This window comes from Pelobates fuscus, chromosome 9 (assembly GCF_036172605.1).
Source record: "Pelobates fuscus isolate aPelFus1 chromosome 9, aPelFus1.pri, whole genome shotgun sequence".
Taxonomy (NCBI): Eukaryota; Metazoa; Chordata; class Amphibia; order Anura; family Pelobatidae; genus Pelobates; species Pelobates fuscus.
Genome location: NC_086325.1, coordinates 87,925,476 through 87,940,679, shown reverse-complemented (window position 1 = coordinate 87,940,679; position 15,204 = coordinate 87,925,476).

Below are 15,204 nucleotides of genomic sequence, written 5' to 3'. Positions count from 1 at the left end.
TACTAATCAAAAGATCGAACAGTATCTGCGTTGCTTTGTTTCCGAACACCAGGACGATTGGGTCGGTCTGATTCCTTGGGCGGAGTTCGCACACAATAACCTTGTTTGCGATTCAACTCGCTCTAGCCCTTTCTTCATGAACTATGGCTTTCTTCCTTCGATTTTTCCTTCGGTTTCCTCTTCTCAGGGGATACCGTCGGTTGATGATCATGTCGCCAACCTGAAGAAATTATGGGATCAGACTCGGCAAATTCTATTACATAGTTCCTCGCTGTTCAAGAAACACGCTGACAAACATAGAAGAGCGGCTCCTGTTTTTGTTCCTGGGGATAGGGTATGGTTGAGTACTAAGAATATTCGCCTAAAAGTTCCATCTATGAAATTTGCTCCTCGCTACATAGGCCCTTACAGGGTTCTCACTCGTATCAATCCGGTTGCGTATCGCCTTGCTCTGCCACCTGCCTTACGCATTCCTAACTCTTTTCATGTCTCCTTGTTGAAACCCCTCATTTGCAACAAATTCTCCTCTAAGGTCCCCTCGCCTCGTCCTGTTCAGGTGGAAGGTCGGGAGGAGTACGAGGTCAGCTCCATCATTGACTCCAGAATTTCAAGGGGAAAATTGCAATATCTGGTCAACTGGAGGGGATATGGTCCTGAGGAGAGGAGTTGGGTACCTCAGGAGGACGTTCATGCTTCTCGCCTTCGCAGAGCATTTCACCTCCGCTTCCCATCTCGCCCCGGTTCATTCCGCCCGGTGGGCGTATCTGAGAGGGGGGGTACTGTCAGGGTACCTGAGGCCTCTACCTCTAAGGGAGGTAGAGACTTGGTGGTTTATCCGTCCAGGCGAGCTATTTCCTCCGTTCCTCGCGGTTCATCCAATCACTTAAACACCGGCCGCGAGGAATCCACGTCCTTTTCTAGCAGGACGCTCAATACGTGACGTCATGACGCTTCACGAGCAATCTGTCACTCAAGTGTCCGATATCCAATCGGTACTTGTCAGAGGCGTGATTTCCATCCAGAGCCAGGGTATTTAAGCTTACTCCTTACTTCAGCTCATTGCCCTGTCGTGGTTCTAGCCTGTCTAGTCACTCAGTGCTCTGGTATTCTAGTTTGCTCTATTGGTTTTGACTCGGCTCGTTGTACTACCCTGCTTCTCTGTTATCCCTTGACCCGGCTTGTCTCTCGCTTATCTGTCTTCTCGTTCCCTCGACCTCGGCTTGTCTCTGACTATTCTTTACTCTCGGTACGTTAGTCCGGCCATTCTAAGGCCCGGTATACGTACCTTTCCACTCTTTGTACTCTGCGTGTTGGATCCCTGTCCCGATCCTGACATCCAGAAACAACTAAGGGAGGAGGAGGGACACTTGAGACAGTATATTTATTGCAAACAAGAGGTTTGAGTAAAGACACATGAAAGGTATTAGGAATTTTCAAGGAGGCCGGAAGAACTAGAGAGTACGCAACAGGATTGAGCCTACGAAGGACACGAAAAGGTCCAGGGAACCTAGGAGCAAATTTCATGCTAGGGACATTGAGCCTGATGTTACGAGAAGATAACCAAACCCTCTCACCCACTTGGTATACAGGGTTGGCACCTCAACGAGTATCAGCATAATGCTTGAAACGGTCAACAGCGGTACCCAGAGCAGATTGAACTTTAACCCAGGTATCACGGATGGAAGCCAGACGGTCATCCAAAGCAGGAATAGCTGTATCAGAAAAAAACAGCCGGTAGGACAGTAGGATGCCGGCCATTATTAACAAAAAATGAACTATGCCCAGAGGAGTCATGGTCAGCATTGTTCCTAGCAAACTCGGCCCATGGTAGTAATTCGGACCAGTTGTCTTGAGTGCTATTAATGAAACAATGCAAATATAATTCCAAGGACTGGTTAGCCCTCTCAACTGTACCATTAATCTGGTGATGGTAAGAGGATGAAAAAGACAATTCAATCCCTAATTGTTTATTGAAGGCCCTCCAAAACCGGGACACGAACCTCTTTCAGGTACTATATTGTGAGGAATGCCATGCAGACAGACAATTTCTCATATAAAGATTAGTACCTGGATTTCTTGAGAGGAATAAAATGAGCCATTTTAGAAAAACTGTCCACAAACATGAGAATAGTGGTGTAACAAGTGGGACCATGGGACCTCAGGAATAGAAGGAGGTTGCAACAAGCCACAAGGGAGTTTATGAGGCACTTTGGAAACCGCACAAACAGAACAAGCCTGCACATACTCCTTAACATCCTTCCTGAGGGAATACCACCAGAATGACCTCATGATAGCAGAAGTGGATTTGTTAATACCTGAGTGACCAGCAGACACATTGTCGTGAAACACCTTCATGATAGTAACCCTTTCCTCCAATGGAACGAACAGTTTGTGCTGAGGTTTACCGCAGGGCACCTGAGACTGAGCCTCCAGGATGGAGCCAAGCAGTGGAGAGAACAATGAAAGGACAGTGGACGCAATGATACATTCAAGGGGAATGATATGGGATGTTTCTTGCTCTAGTATAGCCTCAGTATCGAACTGCCTGGACAAGGCGTCGGCCTTGACATTTTTAGAACCACATCTATAAGTGATAAGAAAATTAAAGCGAGAAAGAGATGACCTAGCTTGTCTAGAAGATAATCATTTGGCATCTCCTATGTAAGCCAGGTTTTTGTGATCAGTAGTGATCAAAAGGGGGTCCTTGGAGCCCTCTAAAATATGTTGCCACTCCTTGAGAGCTAGAATAATGGCCAACAATTCTCTATTGCCAATATCGTAATTGCGCTCAGCAGGGGACAACTTTCTAGAAAAGTAACCACAAGGATGTAACAGAGATTCCTGGCTCTCACTCTGGGTGAGAACTGCCCCTACCCCTGTCTCTGAAGCATCAACCTCCAGTATGAAAGGCTCACTGGTGTCAGGATGTATCAATATTTCGGCGGAGGCAAACTGCTGTTTGAGAGTTTCAAAGGCTTCAATAGCCTCCTTAGACCATATCGTACTACTAGCCCCCTTGCATGTCATATTGGTGATGGGGGCTATTACTGAAGAAAATCCCTTTATAAATCTTCTGTAATAATTGGCGAAACCAATGAACCTTTGAATGGCTTTCAACCCAGTGGGTAAAGGCCACTGTAGAACAGTCTCTAGTTTTTTAGGATCCATCTGAAACCCAGAGGCAGAAATATTATATCCTAAAAACTGTACTTCAGACTGCTCAAAGATACATGTTTCCAATTTAAAATAAAGTTGGTTTTTTAACAAGGTTTGCAGAACTTGTTTAACGTGATCATGGTGAGACTGGAGGTCAGGAGAATAAATAAGGATATCATCCAGGTAGACCAAGACAAACAAGTAAATGTAATCCCTGAGTACATCATTAATGAAATCTTGGAAAACCGCTGGAGCGTTGCTGTCAGGGTACCTGCTGTCTCTACCTCTGTGGAGGTGAGACACTTGGACGTTCTTCCTCGCAAAAGGGTTGAATCACTCGTTCCTCGCGGTTCCCTCGGTCGTTTACACGCCGGCCGCGAGGGATCCACTTCCTTTTATGACGCGGCGTTCAGTAGCCGACGTCATGACGACAACCCAACCCGATCTGTCAATCAAGCCCCAAGCACGAATGAGGATTCGTCGGGGGCGTGATTACCTGTTTAGAATCAGGGTATAAAAGAGGGCTTTCTACGTTTGTTCATTGCCCTGTCGTGGTTCTAGCTTGTCTAGTCACTCAGTGCTCTTGTATTCTGTTAGTTTCTTTGGTTTTGACCCGGCTTGTCTGTTCTACCTCGTTTACCTCTATTACCCTTTGACTCGGCTTGTCTCTCGTTTACCTGCTCTCTCGTTCCCTCGACCTCAGCTTGTCTCTAGACCATTCTTTACTACTCTTACGTTAGTCCGGCCATTCTAAGGTCCGGTATACGTACCCTGTACCTGTTTGTACTCTGCGTGTTGGATCCCTGTCCCGATCCTGACATTACGACAGGGCCATGGATCCTGCAGGTACAAACACTCAGGTTGGTCCTTCCGATTCTAGATTTGATGCCATGGATCACAGAATGGACCAGATGGCTCTAGCGCTGCAAGCTTTATTATCTCGATCTAGTAATCCACTGGAGGAGATGCGAGCTACGTCCATCTCTCCTGTAAGTTCAGGTCTAGAAGTAGCCACTGTAGGTGCTTCTTCCCGTATTACACCTCCTGTACGTTATGGTGGTTCTCCGGAGAAGTGCCGTGGTTTCTTAAACCAAATTGGTATTCATTTTGAATTACAACCTCGCTCTTACCCTACAGATAGGGCAAAGGTTCGATTCATTATCACACTCCTCATTGATAAGGCTCTGAGATGGGCCAATCCTCTGTGGGAGAATGAGAATCCGTTAGTCTATAATTATAATGCCTTTGTCGCTGCTTTTAGAAGAACTTTTGACCCTCCAGGTAGAAAGGTCAATGCAGCTAGATTACTATTGCGCCTTAGACAAGATAACCAAACCCTTGTGGATTATGCACTAGAGTTCAGGTCTTTGGCGGCAGAAGTTAAGTGGAATGAACAGGCCTATATAGACGTATTTGTAAACGGATTATCTGATGTAATCCTAGACGAGGTGGCTACTAGAGAGCTCCCTGAAAATTTGGAGGATTTAATTTCTTTTATTTCTCGTATTGACGAACGTTTAAGAGAGAGACAGAACACTCGTGATAATATTCGTAGACCTTCCTTTAAACTAGCGCCTTTATTTCAAAGTCCTCAAACCACTATCCCAGTTTTTTCTGAACTTTATCGACCAAGTTTTTGTTTCTAAACACTCTATCCCATCTCAGCTAAGAGATACTCCCTTGGCCGTTGAGGCCATAGATGGTAGACCATTATCTGAACCTGTGATTTCTCATGAGACTATACCTGTTATTTTGACTGTTGGTATCTTACACGAGGAGGATATATCCCTTATGCTTATCTCTTCCCCTTCTGTTCCTATAGTTCTGGGGTATCCATGGTTAAAGAAACATAACCCTATTATTGATTGGGAGCTAGGGGAGATAACTTCATGGGGTCAGGGTTGCCAGGACAGGTGTTTACAGAAAGTCTCACCACTTTGCGTAGGTAATACACCGGTTAACTCCACCCAGTCTACAGACTTACAAATACCGTCTCGATACATAGACTTAAAGGCAGTCTTTGACAAGAAGAATGCTGATACTTTACCTCCACACAGGTCCTTTGATTGCAAGATTAATCTCCTACCTGGTACTATGCCTCCGAGGGGCAATGTATATCCTTTATCCACTAAGGAGAACTTAGTCTTAGAGGAATATATCCGTGAGAATCTAGACAAGGGATTCATTAGGAGATCATCCTCGCCTGCCGGGGCCGTTTTTTTTTGTGTGAATAAAAAGGATGGCACGTTAAGGCCTTGCATTGATTACCGAGGTTTGAATAAAATAACTATCAGAAATGCATACCCAATTCCCTTGATTACTGAGCTCTTTGATCGTTTAAAGGGTTCCAAGATTTTCACCAAGTTAGATCTCAGAGGGGCGTATAACTTGGTGAGAATTCAGCAGGGAGACGAGTGGAAAACAGCGTTCAATACTCGATATGGGCACTATGAGTACACGGTAATGCCTTTTGGGCTCTGTAATGCACCGGCAGTATTTCAGGATCTGATCAATGAAGTTCTTAGGGAATTTCAACAGGATTGTGTTATTGTATATTTAGATGATATACTAATACACTCTAGAGAAATTGAGACCCACCACAGACAAGTCAGAAGGGTATTGCGCAAACTCTTACAACATGGATTGTACTGCAAATTGGAGAAATGTAGTTTTGATCAATCTCAGATAAACTTTCTTGGTTACGTGATTTCTGGGGAAGGCTTTAAAATGGATCCGGATAAACTCCAGTCTATTTTAGGCCATTCAGAGGTTTATTGGATTCTCCAATTATTATAGGCGCTTCATTAACCCCTTAAGGACACATGACATGTGTGACATGTCATGATTCCCTTTTATTCCAGAAGTTTGGTCCTTAAGGGGTTAAAGGATACTCTTCCATTATTGCTCCTATTACCAATATGACCAGACAGGGGGCTGACACTAAGACTTGGTCTACTGAAGCTCTCGTTGCCTTCAAGACACTTAAGGAACTTTTTGCTTCTGCACCAATCTTAGTTCACCCTGATACAACTTTACCTTTCCTACTCGAGGTAGACGCCTCAGAGACAGGTATAGGTGCCATCTTGTCTCAAAGGTTAGGCGTGGATAAACCATTACATTCATGTGGTTTTTTTTCCAAGAAACTATCTGGGACTGAAAGCAGATATGATATTGGTGACAGGGAACTACTAGCTGTTATCATGGCCTTAAAGGAGTGGAGACATTTATTGGAGGGGACCTTGCATCCTGTTACTATTCTGACGGATCACAAGAACTTGTCTTATATTGGGGAGGCCAAGCGCTTATCCGCCAGACAAGCTCGTTGGTCCTTGTTCCTCACCCATTTCAATTACGTGCTCACTTATAGACCTGGTTCTAAGAACTCTAAGGCCGATGCTTTGTCTCGCCAACATGAACCTTCTACTATATCTGAGACGGTTTTCTCTTCTATAGTTCCCAAGTGCAATATTATCGCCAACACTAGCCTCAGGATTCATTCTCCGTTGCTTGCCGAGATTATGAAGCTACAACATCTGGCTCCTAGACAGAGTCCTGAGTCACTGCATTTTGTTCCTGCTGAACTCCAACTAGAACTGCTACAATGCTTTCACAATAGTAAGGTGGCTGGGCATCCTGGCATTCGTAAGACATGCTCCTTAATAGCCAAAGATTTCTGGTGGCCCACCTTACGTAAAGATATTAGGGATTTCGTCGAAGCATGTGAGGTCTGTATGAAGACTAAACGACCTCAGACGCTTCCTTGTGGGCTTTTGCATCCCTTGGAAATTCCCGAGAAACCATGGACCTGTTTGGCTATGGACTTCATTGTCGATTTACCTGTTTCTAAAAAACAGACTGTGATTCTCACGGTGGTTGACAGGTTTACTAAGATGGCTCATTTCGTGCCCTTACCTAAACTTCCATCTTCCCCTGAATTGGCTGAGATATTCGCTAAAGAGATATTTAGTTTACATGGGATACCTTCCGAAATTGTTTCTGATAGAGGTTCCCAATTTGTTTCCCGTTTTTGGAAGTCATTCTGCTCTCAAATGGGTATCAAATTGAATTTCTCTTCTGCCTATCATCCCCAGTCTAACGGAGCTGCTGAACGCACTAATCAAAAGATCGAACAATATTTGCGTTGTTTCGTTTCCGAACACCAGGACGATTGGGTTGGTCTGATTCCTTGGGCAGAGTTCGCACACAACAATCTCGTTTGTGATTCTACTCGTTCTAGCCCCTTTTTCATGAATTATGGCTTTCATCCCTCCATTCTTCCCTCGGTTTCTCCTTCCCAAGGAGTACCGTCGGTTGATGTTCATGTTGCCAATCTGAGGAAGTTGTGGGATCAGACTCGACAAATTCTTCTGCATAATTCCATGTTGTTCAAGAAACACGCTGATAAACATAGAAGGGCGGCTCCAGTCTTTGTTCCAGGGGACAGGGTATGGTTGAGTACCAAAAACATTCGCTTGAAGGTTCCTTCTATGAAATTTGCTCCTCGTTACATTGGACCTTACAGGGTCCTGACTCGAATTAACCCAGTTGCGTATCGTCTGGCTCTTCCATCTGCCTTACGCATTCCTAACTCCTTTCATGTTTCCTTGTTAAAACCCCTAATATGTAACAAGTTTTCCTCCACGGCATCCTCTCCTCGCTCTGTTCAGGTTGAGGGACAAGAGGAGTATGAAATCAATTCCATCATCGATTCTCGTATCTCCCGGGGGAAGTTACAATATCTGGTTGATTGGAAGGGATATGGTCCTGAGGAGAGGTCTTGGATACCTCAGGAGGATGTGCATGCGCCCCGCCTCCGCAGGGCTTTTCACTCCCGTTTTCCATCTCGTCCCGGTTCCTTCCGCCCGGTGGGCGTTTCTGAGGGGGGGGGGGGGTACTGTCAGGGTACCTGCTGTCTCTACCTCTGTGGAGGTGAGACACTTGGACGTTCTTCCTCGCAAAAGGGTTGAATCACTCGTTCCTCGCGGTTCCCTCGGTCGTTTACACGCCGGCCGCGAGGGATCCACTTCCTTTTATGACGCGGCGTTCAGTAGCCGACGTCATGACGACAACCCAACCCGATCTGTCAATCAAGCCCCAAGCACGAATGAGGATTCGTCGGGGGCGTGATTACCTGTTTAGAATCAGGGTATAAAAGAGGGCTTTCTACGTTTGTTCATTGCCCTGTCGTGGTTCTAGCTTGTCTAGTCACTCAGTGCTCTTGTATTCTGTTAGTTTCTTTGGTTTTGACCCGGCTTGTCTGTTCTACCTCGTTTACCTCTATTACCCTTTGACTCTGCTTGTCTCTCGTTTACCTGCTCTCTCGTTCCCTCGACCTCAGCTTGTCTCTAGACCATTCTTTACTACTCTTACGTTAGTCCGGCCATTCTAAGGTCCGGTATACGTACCCTGTACCTGTTTGTACTCTGCGTGTTGGATCCCTGTCCCGATCCTGACATTACGACAGGGCCATGGATCCTGCAGGTACAAACACTCAGGTTGGTCCTTCCGATTCTAGATTTGATGCCATGGATCACAGAATGGACCAGATGGCTCTAGCGCTGCAAGCTTTATTATCTCGATCTAGTAATCCACTGGAGGAGATGCGAGCTACGTCCATCTCTCCTGTAAGTTCAGGTCTAGAAGTAGCCACTGTAGGTGCTTCTTCCCGTATTACACCTCCTGTACGTTATGGTGGTTCTCCGGAGAAGTGCCGTGGTTTCTTAAACCAAATTGGTATTCATTTTGAATTACAACCTCGCTCTTACCCTACAGATAGGGCAAAGGTTCGATTCATTATCACACTCCTCATTGATAAGGCTCTGAGATGGGCCAATCCTCTGTGGGAGAATGAGAATCCGTTAGTCTATAATTATAATGCCTTTGTCGCTGCTTTTAGAAGAACTTTTGACCCTCCAGGTAGAAAGGTCAATGCAGCTAGATTACTATTGCGCCTTAGACAAGATAACCAAACCCTTGTGGATTATGCACTAGAGTTCAGGTCTTTGGCGGCAGAAGTTAAGTGGAATGAACAGGCCTATATAGACGTATTTGTAAATGGATTATCTGATGTAATCCTAGACGAGGTGGCTACTAGAGAGCTCCCTGAAAATTTGGAGGATTTAATTTCTTTTATTTCTCGTATTGACGAACGTTTAAGAGAGAGACAGAACACTCGTGATAATATTCGTAGACCTTCCTTTAAACTAGCGCCTTTATTTCAAAGTCCTCAAACCACTATCCCAGTTTTTTCTGAACTTTATCGACCAAGTTTTTGTTTCTAAACACTCTATCCCATCTCAGCTAAGAGATACTCCCTTGGCCGTTGAGGCCATAGATGGTAGACCATTATCTGAACCTGTGATTTCTCATGAGACTATACCTGTTATTTTGACTGTTGGTATCTTACACGAGGAGGATATATCCCTTATGCTTATCTCTTCCCCTTCTGTTCCTATAGTTCTGGGGTATCCATGGTTAAAGAAACATAACCCTATTATTGATTGGGAGCTAGGGGAGATAACTTCATGGGGTCAGGGTTGCCAGGACAGGTGTTTACAGAAAGTCTCACCACTTTGCGTAGGTAATACACCGGTTAACTCCACCCAGTCTACAGACTTACAAATACCGTCTCGATACATAGACTTAAAGGCAGTCTTTGACAAGAAGAATGCTGATACTTTACCTCCACACAGGTCCTTTGATTGCAAGATTAATCTCCTACCTGGTACTATGCCTCCGAGGGGCAATGTATATCCTTTATCCACTAAGGAGAACTTAGTCTTAGAGGAATATATCCGTGAGAATCTAGACAAGGGATTCATTAGGAGATCATCCTCGCCTGCCGGGGCCGTTTTTTTTTTTGTGAATAAAAAGGATGGCACGTTAAGGCCTTGCATTGATTACCGAGGTTTGAATAAAATAACTATCAGAAATGCATACCCAATTCCCTTGATTACTGAGCTCTTTGATCGTTTAAAGGGTTCCAAGATTTTCACCAAGTTAGATCTCAGAGGGGCGTATAACTTGGTGAGAATTCAGCAGGGAGACGAGTGGAAAACAGCGTTCAATACTCGATATGGGCACTATGAGTACACGGTAATGCCTTTTGGGCTCTGTAATGCACCGGCAGTATTTCAGGATCTGATCAATGAAGTTCTTAGGGAATTTCAACAGGATTGTGTTATTGTATATTTAGATGATATACTAATACACTCTAGAGAAATTGAGACCCACCACAGACAAGTCAGAAGGGTATTGCGCAAACTCTTACAACATGGATTGTACTGCAAATTGGAGAAATGTAGTTTTGATCAATCTCAGATAAACTTTCTTGGTTACGTGATTTCTGGGGAAGGCTTTAAAATGGATCCGGATAAACTCCAGTCTATTTTAGGCCATTCAGAGGTTTATTGGATTCTCCAATTATTATAGGCGCTTCATTAACCCCTTAAGGACACATGACATGTGTGACATGTCATGATTCCCTTTTATTCCAGAAGTTTGGTCCTTAAGGGGTTAAAGGATACTCTTCCATTATTGCTCCTATTACCAATATGACCAGACAGGGGGCTGACACTAAGACTTGGTCTACTGAAGCTCTCGTTGCCTTCAAGACACTTAAGGAACTTTTTGCTTCTGCACCAATCTTAGTTCACCCTGATACAACTTTACCTTTCCTACTCGAGGTAGACGCCTCAGAGACAGGTATAGGTGCCATCTTGTCTCAAAGGTTAGGCGTGGATAAACCATTACATTCATGTGGTTTTTTTTCCAAGAAACTATCTGGGACTGAAAGCAGATATGATATTGGTGACAGGGAACTACTAGCTGTTATCATGGCCTTAAAGGAGTGGAGACATTTATTGGAGGGGACCTTGCATCCTGTTACTATTCTGACGGATCACAAGAACTTGTCTTATATTGGGGAGGCCAAGCGCTTATCCGCCAGACAAGCTCGTTGGTCCTTGTTCCTCACCCATTTCAATTACGTGCTCACTTATAGACCTGGTTCTAAGAACTCTAAGGCCGATGCTTTGTCTCGCCAACATGAACCTTCTACTATATCTGAGACGGTTTTCTCTTCTATAGTTCCCAAGTGCAATATTATCGCCAACACTAGCCTCAGGATTCATTCTCCGTTGCTTGCCGAGATTATGAAGCTACAACATCTGGCTCCTAGACAGAGTCCTGAGTCACTGCATTTTGTTCCTGCTGAACTCCAACTAGAACTGCTACAATGCTTTCACAATAGTAAGGTGGCTGGGCATCCTGGCATTCGTAAGACATGCTCCTTAATAGCCAAAGATTTCTGGTGGCCCACCTTACGTAAAGATATTAGGGATTTCGTCGAAGCATGTGAGGTCTGTATGAAGACTAAACGACCTCAGACGCTTCCTTGTGGGCTTTTGCATCCCTTGGAAATTCCCGAGAAACCATGGACCTGTTTGGCTATGGACTTCATTGTCGATTTACCTGTTTCTAAAAAACAGACTGTGATTCTCACGGTGGTTGACAGGTTTACTAAGATGGCTCATTTCGTGCCCTTACCTAAACTTCCATCTTCCCCTGAATTGGCTGAGATATTCGCTAAAGAGATATTTAGTTTACATGGGATACCTTCCGAAATTGTTTCTGATAGAGGTTCCCAATTTGTTTCCCGTTTTTGGAAGTCATTCTGCTCTCAAATGGGTATCAAATTGAATTTCTCTTCTGCCTATCATCCCCAGTCTAACGGAGCTGCTGAACGCACTAATCAAAAGATCGAACAATATTTGCGTTGTTTCGTTTCCGAACACCAGGACGATTGGGTTGGTCTGATTCCTTGGGCAGAGTTCGCACACAACAATCTCGTTTGTGATTCTACTCGTTCTAGCCCCTTTTTCATGAATTATGGCTTTCATCCCTCCATTCTTCCCTCGGTTTCTCCTTCCCAAGGAGTACCGTCGGTTGATGTTCATGTTGCCAATCTGAGGAAGTTGTGGGATCAGACTCGACAAATTCTTCTGCATAATTCCATGTTGTTCAAGAAACACGCTGATAAACATAGAAGGGCGGCTCCAGTCTTTGTTCCAGGGGACAGGGTATGGTTGAGTACCAAAAACATTCGCTTGAAGGTTCCTTCTATGAAATTTGCTCCTCGTTACATTGGACCTTACAGGGTCCTGACTCGAATTAACCCAGTTGCGTATCGTCTGGCTCTTCCATCTGCCTTACGCATTCCTAACTCCTTTCATGTTTCCTTGTTAAAACCCCTAATATGTAACAAGTTTTCCTCCACGGCATCCTCTCCTCGCTCTGTTCAGGTTGAGGGACAAGAGGAGTATGAAATCAATTCCATCATCGATTCTCGTATCTCCCGGGGGAAGTTACAATATCTGGTTGATTGGAAGGGATATGGTCCTGAGGAGAGGTCTTGGATACCTCAGGAGGATGTGCATGCGCCCCGCCTCCGCAGGGCTTTTCACTCCCGTTTTCCATCTCGTCCCGGTTCCTTCCGCCCGGTGGGCGTTTCTGAGGGGGGGGGGGGGTACTGTCAGGGTACCTGCTGTCTCTACCTCTGTGGAGGTGAGACACTTGGACGTTCTTCCTCGCAAAAGGGTTGAATCACTCGTTCCTCGCGGTTCCCTCGGTCGTTTACACGCCGGCCGCGAGGGATCCACTTCCTTTTATGACGCGGCGTTCAGTAGCCGACGTCATGACGACAACCCAACCCGATCTGTCAATCAAGCCCCAAGCACGAATGAGGATTCGTCGGGGGCGTGATTACCTGTTTAGAATCAGGGTATAAAAGAGGGCTTTCTACGTTTGTTCATTGCCCTGTCGTGGTTCTAGCTTGTCTAGTCACTCAGTGCTCTTGTATTCTGTTAGTTTCTTTGGTTTTGACCCGGCTTGTCTGTTCTACCTCGTTTACCTCTATTACCCTTTGACTCTGCTTGTCTCTCGTTTACCTGCTCTCTCGTTCCCTCGACCTCAGCTTGTCTCTAGACCATTCTTTACTACTCTTACGTTAGTCCGGCCATTCTAAGGTCCGGTATACGTACCCTGTACCTGTTTGTACTCTGCGTGTTGGATCCCTGTCCCGATCCTGACATTACGACAGGGCCATGGATCCTGCAGGTACAAACACTCAGGTTGGTCCTTCCGATTCTAGATTTGATGCCATGGATCACAGAATGGACCAGATGGCTCTAGCGCTGCAAGCTTTATTATCTCGATCTAGTAATCCACTGGAGGAGATGCGAGCTACGTCCATCTCTCCTGTAAGTTCAGGTCTAGAAGTAGCCACTGTAGGTGCTTCTTCCCGTATTACACCTCCTGTACGTTATGGTGGTTCTCCGGAGAAGTGCCGTGGTTTCTTAAACCAAATTGGTATTCATTTTGAATTACAACCTCGCTCTTACCCTACAGATAGGGCAAAGGTTCGATTCATTATCACACTCCTCATTGATAAGGCTCTGAGATGGGCCAATCCTCTGTGGGAGAATGAGAATCCGTTAGTCTATAATTATAATGCCTTTGTCGCTGCTTTTAGAAGAACTTTTGACCCTCCAGGTAGAAAGGTCAATGCAGCTAGATTACTATTGCGCCTTAGACAAGATAACCAAACCCTTGTGGATTATGCACTAGAGTTCAGGTCTTTGGCGGCAGAAGTTAAGTGGAATGAACAGGCCTATATAGACGTATTTGTAAACGGATTATCTGATGTAATCCTAGACGAGGTGGCTACTAGAGAGCTCCCTGAAAATTTGGAGGATTTAATTTCTTTTATTTCTCGTATTGACGAACGTTTAAGAGAGAGACAGAACACTCGTGATAATATTCGTAGACCTTCCTTTAAACTAGCGCCTTTATTTCAAAGTCCTCAAACCACTATCCCAGTTTTTTCTGAACTTTATCGACCAAGTTTTTGTTTCTAAACACTCTATCCCATCTCAGCTAAGAGATACTCCCTTGGCCGTTGAGGCCATAGATGGTAGACCATTATCTGAACCTGTGATTTCTCATGAGACTATACCTGTTATTTTGACTGTTGGTATCTTACACGAGGAGGATATATCCCTTATGCTTATCTCTTCCCCTTCTGTTCCTATAGTTCTGGGGTATCCATGGTTAAAGAAACATAACCCTATTATTGATTGGGAGCTAGGGGAGATAACTTCATGGGGTCAGGGTTGCCAGGACAGGTGTTTACAGAAAGTCTCACCACTTTGCGTAGGTAATACACCGGTTAACTCCACCCAGTCTACAGACTTACAAATACCGTCTCGATACATAGACTTAAAGGCAGTCTTTGACAAGAAGAATGCTGATACTTTACCTCCACACAGGTCCTTTGATTGCAAGATTAATCTCCTACCTGGTACTATGCCTCCGAGGGGCAATGTATATCCTTTATCCACTAAGGAGAACTTAGTCTTAGAGGAATATATCCGTGAGAATCTAGACAAGGGATTCATTAGGAGATCATCCTCGCCTGCCGGGGCCGTTTTTTTTTGTGTGAATAAAAAGGATGGCACGTTAAGGCCTTGCATTGATTACCGAGGTTTGAATAAAATAACTATCAGAAATGCATACCCAATTCCCTTGATTACTGAGCTCTTTGATCGTTTAAAGGGTTCCAAGATTTTCACCAAGTTAGATCTCAGAGGGGCGTATAACTTGGTGAGAATTCAGCAGGGAGACGAGTGGAAAACAGCGTTCAATACTCGATATGGGCACTATGAGTACACGGTAATGCCTTTTGGGCTCTGTAATGCACCGGCAGTATTTCAGGATCTGATCAATGAAGTTCTTAGGGAATTTCAACAGGATTGTGTTATTGTATATTTAGATGATATACTAATACACTCTAGAGAAATTGAGACCCACCACAGACAAGTCAGAAGGGTATTGCGCAAACTCTTACAACATGGATTGTACTGCAAATTGGAGAAATGTAGTTTTGATCAATCTCAGATAAACTTTCTTGGTTACGTGATTTCTGGGGAAGGCTTTAAAATGGATCCGGATAAACTCCAGTCTATTTTAGGCCATTCAGAGGTTTATTGG